The sequence below is a fragment of the Rhea pennata genome, chromosome 14 (genome assembly GCF_028389875.1).
Source record: "Rhea pennata isolate bPtePen1 chromosome 14, bPtePen1.pri, whole genome shotgun sequence".
In the NCBI taxonomy this organism is placed as follows: Eukaryota; Metazoa; Chordata; class Aves; order Rheiformes; family Rheidae; genus Rhea; species Rhea pennata.
The window spans coordinates 20,398,417-20,407,311 of record NC_084676.1 but is presented as its reverse complement, the minus strand read 5'-3'; the positions used below and the strand labels follow the sequence as shown (position 1 = coordinate 20,407,311).

At 47.2% G+C, this 8,895-nt stretch overlaps 1 long non-coding RNA gene across 1 annotated transcript; it reads right to left on the bottom strand.

Moving 5' to 3' along the window:
* Positions 1 to 350: 350 nt before the first annotated feature.
* LOC134146929 (uncharacterized) lies at positions 351 to 4,146 on the bottom strand. Its single transcript, XR_009959910.1, has 3 exons — positions 4,026 to 4,146; positions 2,287 to 2,480; positions 351 to 1,342 (listed from the first exon to the last, which is right to left on the bottom strand). It is a non-coding gene; the product is annotated as an uncharacterized LOC134146929 (long non-coding RNA).
* Between the last annotated feature and the right edge of the window lie 4,749 nt (positions 4,147 to 8,895).

The window sequence follows — 8,895 nt, the reverse complement described above, 5'->3', positions numbered from 1 at the left end:
AATACTGACCAGTCACACAGCTCGGTCACTGCAAGAGAGTTAGCAACCGTGGGAAATACTGAAATATTTAATTTTGAGACAGCTTAACATTTAAAGGTATCTCTGTAAACAGTGCTCCTGTGACTCATCCCAGGAGCTTTAACTCAGCTATTGTGGAGATGACTGTGCATCTCTGGAGATTTAGTAAGCCAGGAAACCTGACCTGTAGCAGAGACAGGGCAATAGGTACTTTAATAACAACTTCCACATGCAGCAACTATAAATGATCTAACACTGGAGAGCTTCATTTCTTCTTCATTTTATGCTTCATTTTATTTTTCTGCACAAAAATGAAAAATATCAAACCCAGCATTTTACCACAGAAAATAATGTTTGCAAAGGACCATATAATCCTAGATATATATAAAAAAAAAAAAAAAAACAAATCTTTCAACCAAACATTGTTGAGTGACTGTAACTGCTATTATAGGTCATGCTAAAAACTCACCTTTCTTCCCTAAAAACCCAACTTTTTTCCTAATGTATGTTAAAGTATTTTAAAAGTGTAAGCTGAAAAGTAGTATATACCTATGAGTGGGGATGATAGTGCTCACTAATGCCATGCTAAAACTCATGAAACGAACACAGACAAATGCTACCGACTGCTTAAAAGACCACGTTGGGGTTAACGAGTGAAGGCAGCTCTACAGCAGAAGAGCGCCCTGATACAACTTGTTTTCATGCAGCCTTGCATATAGTCAGCTCCTACCCGCCACAGTGCTACAGGTAGCACTGGTCTGAAAAGGGACACTAATGAAAATATTTTTGCACAGTAGAACTGTGATTTTGTGATGACCCTTGCTGGAATAGGACCATCACAAGAAGGCGATATGCAGTTAGTGCTCTGTGTGAAAGGCCACCAGCAAGCTGGAGTCTCTGTACATGCGTTTTTGAGGATCCTGAGGAAACTGGCCTTCCTTCTGAGATTTCCAGCTATAGCCCCACAATATGCCAAATCTGCTGTGCTTCATTTTTTTCTCTTCTAACTGACAGAGAAAGCTGTGATGTGCCTTGACGAGCAACAGAGAAGTCTTAATTTCTTTTCATTTTGCTCTTTGAGAAACATTTTCCTTATTGTGTTAGCAGAAGACTAGACTCTGCAGCCAACAGCGTTTGAAGCACTTATAATTCCTGTTTTATGGTGTCTGCTCTTCAGAAATGACTGCTGCCAGGGTAAGATGACAATTTAGGGTCCTTTAGAACATCTTAGAGTATCCTGCCTAGCTGAGTGGGAAAAGTGGGGTTCCAGCGTTAAGGACTCCACTGCCAACACTGTGCATTAGTCGTTTTCAATCTGGCCAACCTGCAGAAAAATCGTTTTAGAACAAAAAGTAACGATACTATTTCAAACTGAATACATGAAGATTTTTAGGAGTCCTGGGAGTTAAAAGCTGTAGAAGAGTTTATGAAGCTGATTTGTGCAAACTTTCAAATTTACATTCAGCATTCCCTGTACACTCCTAGGAGTGAATAGGAAAAGCGTGTATATTCCAAAAAAGAAACGTGATTAAGGAAAGCCTCCAAACTTTCATTTTGAAGATTTGCAGGCAAAAACTCAAACTGCTGCATGAGGAGGACACCACACACCAAAGCAGCGCTCCTTCTTCAGAGGAGGGCTTTCGGGGGCACTCAAACTCAGCCTGTCACTTTAGCAATAAAAGTCAGACAGCAAACAAACAAAAGCTGTACAGGTTTTCAGGCTCCTACCAATTTCATTTTGGGGCAGGACAAGCTAAAGGATTTTAGAAACAATAAGAAATCTTAACGTTGCAAGAAAAAAGATCAAAATCTAAAGAACCGAGCATGACACGACTTCCTAAACGCTGCTGCTCCGGGGAGGCGTACAGAAGGGCTCAGTGGGCAAGCACGGGGATCTTTTTTTTTTTTTTTTTTTTTTTTTTTTTTTAAACTCTTCTGGCCACCATTCCCACGCACATTTCCCGTGACACTGGTAACGTTTCTGGTATAACTGTAGACTGGGATGTAGAGAGAGTGACCAAAGACAACAGCGTTTCCCCTAGCTTTCACTAAGTCCTGGGGAGCAGCCAGCTCCTCTGCACGTCATCTCCCTTTCCCTTGTTTTTCTTCTTATCTTATCCCTTTCGTCCTCCCTAGAGCAAGCGTCTCACCCTGAGCAACAGCGCCGTGAAGCTGGGGTGAGGGCGGCTCTCATAGCAGGCCCCAAAATGACATTATCCAGCACAAGACAGAGACTGTGTTCTTCTCTTCCCTGTTCTCCTCTCTTACCTGTGTATCCTCTGCCTTGGTTTGCCTTCGAGAAGCAGCAAGAAAGGAGTGCAAACAAACCCAGCAGGGCCATCTGGGCAACGTTTCCTCTTTTCTTTCAACAGAGCCAACGTTTCAACGCCACCAAAGGGACCAGCAGAAGCGGGTGCTTCTTGCTGTGGATCACTCTGTCCAGGCAAAACGAAAGGGAGTATCTGTGAAAACGAAAACCTTAGTTAATCCTTGCATTATGTGCTTTATTCTTGTATTTGGTGAAAGGCTTAAATACTGCATTTAAAATAACCCTGTAGAAACCAGTGTCGCTGAATTGCCCAGACACCTCTGTCCAGCAGGCTCCGATCTCCCGGTCGGAGTTAAGTCCACTCTTCCTGAAAAGGTAGTCAGATGCTTCGCATGTGGTTTCCAGAGAATGATCACTCCCACAGAACATTACCAAAGCGTAAACAACATTCCTCCAATCAGCCTATTTCTTAAGAAAACATTTTGCTTCATGTTACTTGGATAAAGACCAGCCTTTCCAAAATTTCTGATTTTTTTCCTGGCTTAGAACTGACTTTCAAAAAAGCAGCCATGCACTTTAGGGTGCTCCGGGGCACTGCTGCTCTGGGGCAGCATAGCTCTGGGGTGCTTTTCCAGCATTTCATCTGTTAGCTTCCAAGGTAAGGAGCTTCCAAGTTCCGTCATCTTCCAGGCAGGGACTCCAGGTTCCCTGCTAGTGATCTGCTTTTTGTGCCTATCTCGCTTTTCTCTGTTGCCCTCTGGAAGAGGTGAGAATATAACTAAAGGTAAAACAGTCACTGCAACCACAGGAGATGACCAAGCTGGGGCCATAAAGCTGGCCAGGATAAGAGAGAACTAAGTTTCAGCTAGATTGCTTTAAACTAGGGCCTCAACCCAAAATATTTAAATATAACCAATTGCAGAAGGCATTTCAGATCATTTCCACAATTCACTACTAGCATATTTGTATTTTGATAGAAACTATAAACAATTTCTGGGAATCTTCTTGGCCCCATCAAGACACTTATCCTTTTGTGCAAATTAAGCTGGCCCTCCAGGCAGGACGAGATGCAGTCTCTGGTCCTGAGCAGCATTTCTGCCCTGCGAGCTGGGGGGAGAATAACCAGGTGGGAGGGTTGTTCCCACAAAACAAGGTTGCAGTTTTTTATGTGACCAAATACGGCACTGGCTGCTACAGAAATCCTTATGGGACCACATGGTACCTGACAGAGCAGCAGCTCAACTGAGATGTTATGACAACCGAAGAAATTTCTAAGAAACACTTATCTTTAACAAATGATATCACATTTACTACTGAAGTTAACTGATGAAATGCAATTTCCACATGCAAGATCACATTAGTCATAAGTTACCCGTTTATTAAGGAGAACTTAACAAATGACGGTATGTTCCAAAGCCTTCCGATCCACTCGTACCTCCAGCTTGCCCTTGCAGAGAAGGGAGGAAAGAACACAAAGTCTGTCACAAATGTCACTCTGTTCTAGGACACCCTTTGCCACCACACATTCCTTTACCACTGGAACACCCACACATCGCTTCACGCAGCCCTCCCCAGAGCGTGCTGACCCTGGCCAACACGGCTGCTGCACCACATGCAGTTCGGAGGTGGGATGGGCTCTGCAAGGCCCCTTTTCCCCTTCTTTTCACCTCGGACATGGAAGGGAAGAGGAGGAGGACACACGCAGGCTTCCTCACCCCAAGGCACCCCAGAGCTTTACCTCAACTCTGCAAAACTTCTCCATCTAATTCCTCCACTTTTGCTGCGACTTGCACTCATGCAGAGGAATGTCAATGGTTCAAGTAGACGTTGCCATCTTCAGGGGAAAGTTCTTCCAGGAAAGTCATCGAAGTCTGTTTCCATATTTTCAGAAGTTTCCACTCTCTTGAGCCTGGCAAGCTAGAAAGACGCAAGTTACTGCGTGGTCTCCATGCTGCACCAACCTAGTCTGCTAGTAAATAAGCCTTATCTGAGCATCACAACTTCTTGCTTATCTAGATGAATGAGCAAAACCAGCTACTGCAAACAGCTGCAGCTTTAAGCTAATGAGGCCAGCAAAAAGACACTAAGGTGACAATAATGTACAACAGCTCGTTAGTTCCTGCATATCATTTTAAGTCCACCTCCCTGGGGAACTGCAGGGCTCATAGCTGCAGTGTTTGCTGCGGAGGCTTCATGACACTGTTAGTTCAGCAGCTCGGTACTGTAGTTGATGTCAAGCAAAAAGTGCTGAAAGCTCCTATTGCAATCCAGGTGCTGCCACGTGCCGGTGGTGGCACCTGCACAAGAACATGCAACCGAGCCACCATGAGGTTCAAGGAGACGTGAAAATGCTCCAGCAATCTCCATGCTGGTCTAGCCTATCAACCTCTTCCAAGGCAGAGCACCACACTCGACCAGTGCCTGTTCTCATGGGTCACGGACAAGGACAGCACTGCGGGGCTGATCCGGCCTCTGCTAGCCCAGATGGCTTTGCCTCCCCTGCCAGGGTGGTCATCCATGTGAGTCCAGGCCTCCCGGGACGCACAAGGACTCCGTGAATACAGTGCAATTGCAGACTTAACTTGCTCAGTTCTTACAAGTTATTCATGGGGATTTCACCTGGTTTTTTTTCTCCACCCTTCAAAGTTCCTTCAGAAATATTTACTTTGCATTTTATTATGATTATCACTACTAGTAGTGCTTGCAGTGTGTTCACACTGCCCCTATCCACAAATCAGACTAACTGTAGAGCCACAGAGATGAATGGTGCGTGGAGCATCTCCGGGGTAAGGATCTCCACCTGCTCGCACTGTCCTATCTTGTTCTTACATTGTCCTTCACCCTCTTTGCCATGCATCCAGATGTTAAAAAAAAACCCTATCAGACCAGTAAGGAATCTGAAGCTGGAATATGTGATTACAAATTGTGCAGGCACACTGAGCTAGCTTAAAGGGTTAAAAAAACAAACAAAAAAAAAATGACACTTGCACAGTTTGGTGCTATCTCCAGCGGAAGAGTCAAAAATGAAGTTGTGCAACCAGACTGTACCATTTTGGAGAAATTAACAAAAAAGACTCAATGATCATGCAAAGATGAAGAACAAACCTCGCTTTTTTTTGGGAGCCAGCCAGATTCCTGAAGAAAGACCAGCTTACGCTTGGCATTTGTAACAGAAAAGCTTATCTGCTTCTTGGGAACTGCAAAACACGGAGTTCTTGGGAATTCCTGATTAAACAATAAAGATTCACCAAGCCAAAGAAAAGCAAGCGCCCCGCTGGTATAACGCTCTCGGACAGCGCTGCGATGCTGTAGAAGCGACTGAAATACCAAATGCACACGGAGCGGGGACAAAAAAGCGGCAGGGGCGGGCGGAGGCTGCCGGCCCGCGAGGGAGCGGCGGCGGCGGCGGGGGGCTCGGGGCCGCGGGGCGCCGGCCGGCCCGGAGCGGGGCCGCGGCAGGCGTCCGCCTGCTCCGCGAGCGCGCCGCGATCGCACAGAGCGAAGGCCGACGGCCGGCTCTCGTCGGAGGCGAGCTCTGGGCCGGGCCGGGCCGTTGCACAAACGCTGCTCTTCGCCTTTCCAGGCGACAGTCCACATTCTTTCTTCCTGCAGGATTTTCACCCCCCCCCCCCCAGCCTCCGAGCCTCTTCTCTCGCTGCGTGCCGGGAGGCTGAACGCCGGTATCAGGGAAGCAGCCTTTGATTTCTGGAGAAGTGCGCCGGAGACGTAGGCATGGCTCAGGTCATTATTCGTTTTACTGATTTTAACATTAAAAGGCCACATCCTTGCCTCTTTGCTACCTACTTCTGCAGAAATGCTGACTGGGTAAGGAGAACGCCCAAAGAAGAAGCACAAAATTTACTGGAAACTTTCTCTTCCAGAAAAATCTCACCAAGTGGCATTTTTTTATCAGTTTCAAAAATCACCCTAAACTGATCATTTCCTTCTAGAGAGATGATAAAATGGTAGAGGATGGGTCCCGGAGCACTCGCAGATGCTCCGAGACGTCAGGGCGATGCAGACGCGGCTGTACTTCATCCTGCTGGCTACCGGCGTCTGCGCTGCTCCCCACGCGAGCGGCGCAGCCGAGCTGCTGGCCTTGCTGGAGCAGATTTGTAACTCGGTCACAGAGGATGCGCAGGTAAGCTCAAAATACACTTTTCTGATTTAAAACCCGGGATGTTTAATCGTCTTGTTCTCTTAACTTTCACGAAAAGGCGAGCCATCTATTAACGCAACATCGTATTCTTCATTAACCGTAGCAAGAAAATATCTGAAAGTCTTACTTAATATATTCTTTTTCAGAATTTGAGGATTGAAACTCCACTTCATACAGAGGTGAGTAAAATTTCTTTTTAAATAAACTTAACCTTCTCCTAAGTTTAGTCATCTGAAACTAAGAGATAGTCTTAAAATTGTCTCCCTGAAGTACTCAATTTGTATTTCAGACTCTCTTTGAATTTAAGATAAGAGTTTTGCACTTTCAGTGCTATTTTTATACAAACAAGTACATTTTAAAGGAAGATGCAGTAAGATAACTACAACGTTATTAAAAACGTTCAGATACAGTGACATAAAAGTAGCCAGGGATAAAGGTTAATCTTGGGTTAGACTTTTATGAACCTCCTGCAGACCAGCACACCCACGCCCACTAGTGATTTTGTGAAGCAACTTTTTCGATGAAAGGCAATTAAGAAGGAAGGAGAGGCACCGACGCGGTGCGCCTGCCCGCCTGCGCCCTGCTCGCCCAAGGACTCGCTCTCCTACCGGGATGTTTAGCCTGCTTTTCGAGATGGATGTTCGTATCCTCAGCGGTAGTCACAGGACTGAACGGCTGCGTTACCGCGTCTTGCCCGAACGGCGTTGTTTTAGAGAGAGCCGCTTTCCCACGACGCGGCCTCTGCTAGCGAGGTCCGATCCTGCTGCGCGCTACCCGGCGGCGCCCGGGGCCGCGCCGGCGGGGTGCCCCGCTCCACGCTTCCCTCCTCTGCTAGGCAGGGTTTTCCTCACCTTCTTCCCCCGTCGCGCTCCTCTCCAACCTCCTCCCGCCTCCGACGGCAGCTCCCTCGTGCTCCTGCCCTTAGCCGATGTCTTAAAACCCGGAGAAGTGCAACCACCGCCGCCCTGCTCCGCCCCGGGCTCGCGTCGCTCCGCACCAGCGCGGCCGGCGCTCGCGGCTCTGGGGGCGAATCCCGGCTAAATCGTTTCCAGATATGAGTCCCCAAGTCGGTAACGCAATTTGTCACCCAGCTCATTGACTATAAATCAAGATAATTTTTAATGAACTAATTGCAGCCCACAGTTACAGCTCTGTGTGTTTCAGTTTTGTTATTTCTTCCCTCTTAGAACGCAAACTGTGTGAACAAAATCTTTGAAGGAATGGAACTGTTGAAAAATAATCTGGATATGAAAAAATTTGGTGTTTTTTTCCAAAAATTTGAAAAACTGAAGCAATCGCTCACACCGCACCTGGGAACAGAGGTAGGAATTTCTTTCTACTGCATCAGAGATCATGCAGCAGGGCAAGCTATTAAAACACAGTCCACGACTCACAGCCCAACCCTTGTTGCTACACAAAAGGGAATCAGTTTTGTTTAGTAAAGGCAAGAAGAAATCCTGGTATTGTTTCACATTTCTACCCTTTAATTGTTGCGTATTAAACGACTTTTTTTTTTTTGATTAATTTTTCAGGAGGAATGTGATACAGAAAGAAAGAACCCCAAACATTTCATAGAAAAACTGACAACGTTCATCCGAAAATCATCAAGAAACCCAAGAGTAAGAAGTTATTAGTTTCTAGGATTTGCTGTAAATCTAAACAAGCAGTAAAATGTGTATTCGTTTTCGAAGTACTCTTTGTGTTTACATCGAGAAGGGCACATCTCCATCTCCAGTGGTTCCGCAGTTGGTCATATCGGAAACGTAATCTCTGAAATTATCAGTGGCAAAATGCCACTTGTGTTTTCAGATGCAAGTTTAAATGCTTGATAAAGCAAAAAGCCCAGAGTATTATGCAACTACCTGACTGGTCAGGAAGCTTTTTAGTTTCACGTGGAAAGGTCAAGTTTAGATTCGCTACAGTTAATTGCAGAACAGTCACAGCAAGAACGAGCCCGGGCGCATGCGAGCGCCAGCCGCTGCTGCCTCCTCTCAACCGCGGCGCGGCGCCGGGGCTTTCACGAGCCGTGCCCTAAGCGGAGCCTGGCTCCGGGAGGTGCGGTGCGGTGCGGCCGTATTCCCCTCGCCGTCTCCTCGAGGCGGACGGCCGAGGAGCCGCGGCTGCTCCGCGGGACACCCCGGGAATCGCTCACCTTTCAGGCTGGAGGGCAAAGCCGCCAGCCCGCACCGGGCGCTCCTCCCGGCCGCGCGAGAGCCCGCGCACAGCCCGGGAACCAGCACGCAAGCGACGTGGCTGGAAGAGTGGGTTGTGCTCAGGGAACTGGTCCTGGCTACACCGGCAAAACCTCACCACGATCCCGCCGCTCCGCAGCAGGGAGGATTGGTCGGTGCGACTGTATCAGCTGAACTCTTCCAGTACAGCGACAGCTTTGCCACTGCTTCGAAATCAGGACGACCAGCAAAGTCATATTCACATAATATTGCACCTT